Raw genomic sequence first — 9537 nt, forward strand, 5'->3', positions numbered from 1 at the left:
CCCCGCCCATCCGCTGAAATGCCTTGTCGCTGACCCGGCATGACTGAGTGCCATCGCTCCCGGGAGCGCTCTGCTTCCCGTCTGAGCCACGGGCGGTACTGACAGCACATACATGGAATATCTATAGTGATAGAGCTACATTTTATAGAGATGTGCTCCCTTGCGAGCGCCAGCCCCGGCAACGCCGGCTCTCGGTGCGACTTCACCGCTCGCTCGGTGCCGGATCCCCCACGCACATCCCTACATCCCAACATCCCTACAGCCCTGCAGCCCTACCTGCGCTGCCGCCGCTCCGCCGCTCCGCCGGCTTCAGCACCCGGACAGCGCCCGCTTATACCGCCCTCGCCGCGCGTCACGGCTGCGCCCCGCCCCGCCCCGCCCGGCCGAGCCTCCGCGGGACCCTCCGCGGGCGGAGCGACCCCCGAGCCCGCAGAGGGCGGGCAGACACCCGGGCGGGTAAAACCGGCAGCGGAGAAAAGGGGGAAGAAGAAAAATCGGGGAGAAAAGTGAAAAATAGGAAAAAAGCCACGAGGAAAAACAAGAAGATAAAAGGGAGGCAAGGAAGAAAGAAAAGGGAAAGGGAAAAAAGGTTTAAAAAGAAAAAAAAAAAAAAAAAAAAAAAAAAGAGACGTCATACAGCCAGTGCCTTCTGCTTCTTGGCTCCCACAGGCTAAGAGGGACTTGAACACGACCTACACCTCGGGGGTGGGTGAAGCTGACCCTCACCCCGGGTGGGTTCATGAAGCTGATCCACAGCTTGGGTGTGTGGATGAAGCTGACCCACACCTCGGAGGGTGCGTGCCGGCCAAACCGGCAGCAGGGACACATGCTCTGACACGGCTGTGGGGCAGGAACAAAGCTGAGGACACGCAGGGGCTGGAGGTGGGTGTGAGCCCAGCTATGAGGAAGACCCTGCAGCCCAGGGTCAGTGTGAGTGTGTGTGCCTGGCTGTGCCCGTGCCTTGGCAGGAGACGGCCTTTCAACAGCTATGGCCAGCAGGGGGTTTTATTTAGTTTCTCTAGTTCATTGACTGAGCTATTGTGGCACATTTCTGGCTTTGTCACAGGGCAGGGATAATTCATGGCATCTGTGGCCTTGTCATCAAGTGTAGGAGGCCCTGGAGCTCTGGACCAACTGGAGATGGGTGCTCCTGAGGGAGGGAGCTGAGGGGGGAATGATACCCCTCCACGGTTTGCCCAAGATAGTTGGAAATACTGAAGCATGTTGGGGAAAGACAAGGCAGAGTGTTCCTCCTGCCCCAGCCTGTGTGCTCTGCCTCTGCCAGTGGCTGTGGCATGGGAGAGGGGCCAGGCTGGTGCTCCTCTGGATGGGGATGGAGCCAGAGAGGGACTCCCCATCCCTGGCACCACTGCCAGGCACTGCTGAAAAGGCCCTTGCAGTTTTACCTCCATTCTCAGCACTCAAAAAGGGCAGTGCTTGCATGCCTGGAGCAGTGGGGTGAGTAAATACCACTGTGCCATAAATCACAAAGCACAAGATGTAACACACGGCTTCAGCTGATGCTCAGAGTTTTAGCTTGTTCCTTCTGCTTCCTTTCTATTACAGAAAGGATGTTTTACTTTGGCTTTTAAATAAGGATTCCTTTTCCCCAAAAATAAATCTTTCCTGACAATTTTGACCTTTTACAGCACAAAATGGGAAAAAAACCTAGGATGAATGTACCTTCCAAGCCAATAAACATTACAAAATTAAATTGTTGTAAGAACAGTAAGCTAGAAATAATTGTAGCCATGAACACAGACAAGATGACAATCCTGGCTACATTTGCTGTAGTTGACATGGAGATCTGGAAACAGAGATCTTGTTTAAAGTCATGTAGTTTTATGAGTAAAATACAGTATCAGTTTTTGTGCTGAAACTCTTCAGCAGCAGCTTTATTCTGGTCCCAGATTCCATCCAACACACTCACTTTCATTACCAGACCCAGGAAGAAAAGAGCCAAACAAAATATTGCATTAGTGCCTGTGACAGCAACCCCGAAGAAGGGAAACAGAAAGGCATTGCTGCAGTAAGCAGAGGGCAAGGTCCAAGTGCCCTCTGAGCAGCTGGGAACTGTATGCTGAACACCACATCCCCCTCAGCAAGGCTCTGGATGCCCACAAAACACAGCTCTGCAGACATTGCTATCACTAATATGCCTCAGTCCATTGAGAGAGTTCTCAGTGTAATCAAAACCAACAAACAAAATAATAACAAAAAACACCCAGGAGAAAATTACCCAATTCACACTTTCAGGCATTTTCTTGTGCCTCTGCAGGTATTTCCAACAGGGGCTCTTGTGCATTCTGTCACCAAATGACTAACACTTATGGAGCAAATTCTTTCCTGTGAAATCATCCTGCTGAACCCCATCTATCTATCTATCCCTGATCTTCTGCATCAGAGAGTGTTTCAGACCACCCAAATTATTTGGCACATGAGCAAGATTCCAGCCTCCTTAACCACTCACCTGAGGTTTACAGCATATAAAGTCAGGCAGACACTTGGCTTAGGTCTCTGCTGTGGTTATTCTGTGTTCAGTGGATAAAATTTTCCAAAGGCTCTCTACAATCCATCTGTCAATTTTACTCCATATCAAAAAGTGTTGCCTAGGCTTTGTGCTTACGATTGATTGCATCCACACAGCCCTATAAGGAGGGCCTTACTGAATGTACTTTTTTTGGTCATATTGAATGTACAGCATTCTTTTCCTCAGAATGACTCATGCAACAGAAAATTGGATCTGTTCTGTCATCAGAAGTTCCATGGTATTTTATACAAGAGTAAGATCACATCACAGCATCTCTGATTTTTAGGAAATTGCATTAGAATTAGCTCAATATCAACTGCTTAAGCAAAGGAGCTTGGTAATCTTGTTTTTCTGAGTGAATTTTAACGATGTTGCATCCTTTTGTGGATCCTTGGAACAGCCCAGCTCTATCTGCAGTGATTTCTCTGAACAGCTTGCCTTGTCACATGCTCTACCTTACCTAGTCATGCACCATGAGAAGATAAAAGTTAATCAATCAACCCTGCACCAAAAGGCTCTTATTTCATTTTATGCAAGAAAAAGGGCATGGGGGTTGGGAGGGGAACTTCACTGCAGCAAACAGAGACAAGAGGGTTCCAGCCTGCTCTGTTTTGTCATACCCCAGCTGGAATATCATCATCCCTAAAGTCAGTAGGAAAAGTCAGGAAATTTGTCTTGAGGAGGAAGGATGGTCTGGCAAGGGCCAAGGGGTCACTGTCCTTCTGCCCAGGCCCCAGGACACACCAGTACCTGTGGGGTGACGGTGGCCAGAACCACCACTGTTCACAAACCATGGCCTCCCACCACACCTGCCCAGCTCCCAGGAGAGGATGGAATGATGATCTTGCTGGAATGACCATCCCAGCAGCAACAGGGAGGCTGCACATTTGTCTGCCTGCTGTGGCCCTTTTCTAAGCACCAGAAGGTTTTCAGTTTGTGCGCTTCAGCTCTAGCTCTCTCCTCCTCTAACTGGTGCCACCAAAGATTAGCACTGCTGAAAAATAAAGCAGGGTTGTGTCAATATTGATTATTTTCCCCCTTCTTCTGTTTCTAGTAGCAACTAAAAATAATTTACAATTCATTATAGACATGACATCTCCTGCAGAATAAATGCCATTGTCACATTTAAAATTCAGTCCATATCTGACTTGAATATCTTCATTTATTCTGTATATAATGAGAAAGAGGAGGTTTTCTTCCCTCAGAAAAAGCTCATCTGCCATCATAGATACAGATTCTTTTAAATTATTTTAATTTAAAAATACTTGAGCTCTGCTTGTGTCCAACATCAGACTCATCATTTTCTGCTCATTTTGCATGCTTGAAAGATCAATCATATTTGTATGCAAATATTTTTGGCCTCCCTAAATTTAGTGCATAATAAATGGCTCAAATTTCATTTCCAAAGCCATAAGGGGAGGGATAAATACAGCACTGAAAGGAAAAATGAGGGCTTTGCAGTCTGTAACCACAGTCCTTTAAAAGCAGAGAAGTCAAGGCAAGCATTCACTGGCTGTCGATCACTGGGCTTTATTCAACACTGCAGAGATTAAGCAGGTTTAGCACCGGCCTGCCCTACACACCTCCCTGAGGGAACATTTCAAGAACAGGTTTTGCTAGGGAAAATTAAAAACAAAAAACCAATCCCAGACTTCTATTCATCTGCATTTACAAGTTCAGGATTTCAGGCTGCCTGCTTATAAAAAAAAAAAAAAACGCAAAAAACTCTGAAGAGAAGCCTTAGGCAAGGTGTGGCTGCCACCCCTGAGACATGAGAGTCTGCCCCAGTGCTCAGCCCTGGGAACCACCACTCAACAGCCCAGCGCTCTGCACCAGAGGCTCTGTGCAACGCCTGCTTAGGGACTTTCCCCAGGGCTTTGTCACCCCTCAAGTGCTTCTTGTTTTCTCCAGTGACTGCTGGAGAAGCCCAGCCCCACTGCCTCACTGCTGCTACCTGCCCAGTGACCTACACTTACTGTAGGATGCCTCAAGCTTGGGATAATCAGGCTCTACCCCATAGGAGAGACCCCCTGCTCAGGGCAGGGAAATGGGATCTATCAGCTCAGCCAGGGCCAGAGGGGTGGAGAAGGCTGTGCTGGAAGGAGCAGCAAAAGCAGCAGATGAATCAACAGGGAAAGAGTTTACTGCTATACTTGTTCCAGTATAACAGTCTCCAGTTTGAGTACCCTGCACAGGAATAGCAAAACACCAACGGATTAAGGAGTAGAATATATGCCTTCTCATAGACCCACCGAAGTATTTTTATCTCCAGGCCTCCCACACACATACTCACATATTTTCTCCCATGGAGTTTCAAGGCTTTTCACAAGCCTGTGACATCTGCTTACCAACATTTGGTGTAAAAATATCGATATCTGTTCTGCATAGCTGTTCTGAGTGCTACATTTACCAGCCAGTAAAGATCAAGAGTCTCCTGGGAGCTGGCTGGATCAAACTGTCATGATTTCAGCACGGCTTTGCGTCAGACAGCAGAATTTAAAGTCAAAACACAGATAGTTCAGGGAGGAAGACAATGTGAAGCCCTGAGTCATACCCTGCTGAGGCTGAGGAGAACAGATTAATAGACAGCAAACATGAATGAAACCGAAGGGCTCATTTAGTCATGTGGCTGCTTCTGAAACCCAAAATAAGATTTATTTTTAGTCATTGGGGATGAAAAGAGGATTTCTTTGCACTTTTCCAAGGAGAAGTTGAGAGAAGAGTTTTAATTAGCACACGGCAGGCTCCCCTTTGCCTTGACACCCCAAGGGGCTCAGCTGCAGGGCTGGCTGTGCTCAGGCAGGGCTTGCTGCTCACAGGCTGCTCTAACAACTTGTCATCCATGGGATGCTGCACGACCCGGCAACTTTTAGCATCATTCAGATATGGAAGAGGCAGCCTTTACTCCAGCCCCAGCCCACTCTCCTTTGCTAAAGTTGAGTCAAAATAGTCTGCTTGTAGCCAGGTGGGGTTTTTTTTTTTGAGGAGCTGTGCCATTTCCTGCTGCTGGCTCATGGGGGAAGGAGACAAAGGAACTGTGTCTTGGCAGCTGGAGAAAGTGCACAGGTTCACCCCAAATCATTGGAGATTACATAACTGAAACCTCTGAGCCTTTCAGAGCAGCTGTGGCAGCAACCAGCAGCAGCAGCCAGCAAAATGGTTTGCCTCTGCCTTCCCTGTGCGTGCCACCTGCTTGTGGCGAGATCCTCAGCTGGTGTGAGGGTCCAGCCTGGGGTATGGGCCACCTTGGGGTATCTGAGTCAGTCAGGATTGCCCGTCAGTGATATTTTTGTGAGAGAACACAAAAGTTTTACATGGGAGAGAAAAAAGTTTGCACAACAATGATCTGTACACACATTTATGTGAGTTTTCATTTTAAGTAAACAGAGAGAAGTGCTTTCACAGCTGTGCACAAGATTAGTTCCATTATTTAGTCCTCTGCTAAATCATTTAGCAATTCTGCTCTGCAGAAACTTCCTGATCTTGGGGCTAAGTCATTTCTATCCCTTACTTACATTAAAGCCTCATTAATTTTCACATTAATCACTCATAAACATGAAGAAGCTCAGTGATTTTGGATCTCCATGCCTCTGGCAGAAAAGTGTCCATTTTGTTATCTGCTGCCTTGTCTGGGTCTGACAACACAGGATAGGGTTTAGAATAGCAAAACTGCCACTCAAAATTAACACTTCTGTGCTTCCTCTTTTTGTTTTTTCTGGGAGTCCAACCATTCCCAAAGCATGAGCCAGCATGCTGGCATTACTACACGTGGGGAAAGGATCTTCCATCCCCACACCATTAGGGCAACAGGTGCTTTAGCAATGGAGCATGTGAGAATTTATGTGTTAAAGCTAGGAGGGCAAAAAGCCATGCTCTGCTCTGTGCTGTAAAACATTATCACAATTTTCTTGTGCATTGTCCTTGTCAGGGTCATTCATTTCACTGGTTTCATTACAGCCCTTTCTGTGGCCATAGGTTTGTCCTTTGCTCAGTACATATATGCGTGAATTCCAACTCTATTGCTACAATAATTTATACAGATCTGGGTCAAAATCAAATGTAGTATTTGGTCAATAACGTGACAAAAATAGACAAAAGAGACTCAGTGCAATGCACAGCACAGAGACAGTGTTATAGAATTTCCTCCTCCTACAAGAAGAGGGCAAACAATTTGATTTGTTAGCTTGCGTGGACAAGGCACAATCATGTCATGCCATGCCCTTTTCAAAAACTGTATACTAAATTAAAAGTTTAGTCAACATAATAATCAGTGATTGCATCAAAAAGAGAGCACAAGTTCATGTCCTCCCATGTGGTTTTGGCTATTAGCATTTGCCACATCAACATCAAAGCAGAAATCCTGTAGTTTTAGGGTTTGTCTGTGCTGACTTTGAATTTCAGGGTATAGACCCAGGGAGAACTGGCTGGTTTCAATGGCAGCTTCCCTACTTCAGTGCGCTGTGGGATGAAGGCAAGTCTAGAGCCTCAGTGCAAAAAGCAGAACAAATGCAGGTTAATCATTTACCCCCCAGTCGCTGCAGGCTGTGTTCAGGAGTGAGCACAGAACCAGCACAGCCCACTGACCTACTGACACCCACTCCTGGGTGGTAAGGATTTAATGCCATCACACAGATGTGCAGGAGGCAGATTCTGAACAGCAGGAGGCAGAGAAATCAAACAGTGTGATCTGGGAGCTGCACACTTCCACAATGGGCAAGTGTACATGGAAAGCCACTGCACTCCATCCAACATGGGATGGAGTGGGAGCCAGAGTACAGCCGGGTGCATGGCACAACATGGCATCCATTCACTGCAAAGATTAAAAGCTCTGTTAACATCTATAATTTGCTTTTTCTTATCACTCAGTCATGGAAAGGTCTCTTGGGGCAGGACAAAAGTGATAGGCAGGCTGCTCCCTTCCCTGGCAAAGGTCAAAATACAAGCAGTGACATTGTTTCTCCAAACAGGACAACTGCTAACCTTCTTCAGGCTGGGAAGAACGTTTGTTTGGATGTCCAGACTGTTTTAGATAGCAGTCTCACATCTCTCTCAGCTATCAGAGCCTTGACTGGCAAGTTAAATCCATATATTTAGGAGAAAATGCTGTGATTTTCCCCTAAGGCAAATACTTTCTCTTACATACCTTACTGGTAAGTCCCTGAGATGGGCTGAGTGCCCTTCTCAGCCCTGAGGCTCCTGCCTGGAAGGATATATTTTTCACCGAATTTGTAGCTAGTTCCTTTAATTTGAAGCACTTTTGCCGCTGCCACTGTGCTGCAAAACATCACCCCAGGTCCATCGCTCCAGCAGCAGGGCTGCACACCCTGTAAAGCACAGCCCAGGAGCTGCTCACAGATGCAACCTGCATCCCCAAGGACTCAGTGGCCATCTTCCAAAAAAATGCCAGGTATCCTGTCATCTGTTCCTACTGCATTCAGCATGATGCTGCATCTCATACAAGTGTTCTGCTCTCCCAAAATAAATGGTTTGAGATTCAAGGCAAAAGCAATTCAGTGCAGCTGTTTAAAATCAGGTCACAAGGCCCTCAATGAATTGCTGTCAGCATCACCCCAAGCATGGCTCGTGGGTGCTTCTGCGTGGACATGGGTCACAGGGAGCTCTTTGGCTGGCTGTGTGTTTCCACTACCGTACCTCAAAGATGCTATGCCTGGCACTGGAGATCTTGTCTGAAGAACTAAATGTATTACTTGTCCATGCCGGGAGGTCTTCACCATCTGTTGCAGATGTAATATTGATGAGGTTCTCAATTGTACATAACAATTTCATGATGCAATTATATGAAAAACAAACAAACAAAACCAAACCCAGCCCTTCCAGGTTGCTGATGCTTGCTTTTGAGCAGGGAGCCATGACCAATCTGTTTGCTTAGGTGGATTCTCCTCGGTTTCCCCTGATGTACTGGTGCTTGCTGTGGCAGGTGTGTGTCCCTGTGGTGTCGTGCTGTGGCTCGGTGCCTCTCTGACCATGGCTGCAGAAACTGCTGGCTGCTTCTCACCCTGATGCATGAAGGTCCTTTTCTCACTCCTCATCCTCCCTTCTGCAAGGACCTGGCGGTGCATGGCAGGTACAGACTTGGTCCTGTGCAGAATCAGAGCTCCCTGAGCTCCTGGGAAGGACATCAATCCTGTTTCATTATATTTTTTGAAGAATGGAGGTGCTTTGTACGGGACAGGAAAAAATGGGAAAGAAGAACTGTAATGTGAGGAGACACAGCAGGAGCTGGTAAGTGAAGAAAGCAGCCAGCTGCCAGGGATGCAGCTGCAGTGCGTGAGCCAGCAGAGCACAAGGATGAATGCTCCTCTGGAAACCACGGACACAGGCTCCAAACTGGAAAGACCAGATGGTGCAGGAGCTGAGGCAGGAATACTGAGTCTCTCTTTGAGGGTCTGTGCCAAGGAGGTGGCACCAAAGGGTAATTAGGCTGATGAACAGCAATATTAAATGTATGAAATGAGGCTTACAATGTAAGAGAAATCTTAGGAAAAAGTAGTTGAAGGGAGAAGCATAACAGAGCAAATCCCGGCATAATTAATCTGCAGGGAAGCAGAAATACAGAACCTGCTCCCAAAAGTAAATCCATCTAAAAACCCCAGTTATGTTTCCTGATTTTTACCCACCAAGCACATATGTGAATTCCAGCCATTTATTTGCTTTTAAAAAGCAGTAAACCCCTAGGATTCAAAGTATATGCTTCAGTTGTAATGAGACCAAGTATATTTGGAATACTCACAAAATTAAAAACATATCTAAGTGCTTTGAGCAGCAGTCAGCGTTTGCTAAATGAGAGCCCTTAACCATGATTTTTAATTAGTATTGGCAAAAACCTTAATACAAAGTTTATGTTGTTACTTCTCACAGCTGCATAGACAGCTTGGGCTCAGAGACCATCTATTGACAGCAACACCCAGACAGCATAAACTTGGAAACCAAACACAACTGCAGCTGCTTCTTTGTGCCAGTGGCATCAGACAAAACCAAACCAAACC

This window comes from Coloeus monedula (assembly GCF_965178545.1).
Source record: "Coloeus monedula genome assembly, chromosome: 10".
NCBI lineage: Eukaryota > Metazoa > Chordata > Aves > Passeriformes > Corvidae > Coloeus > Coloeus monedula.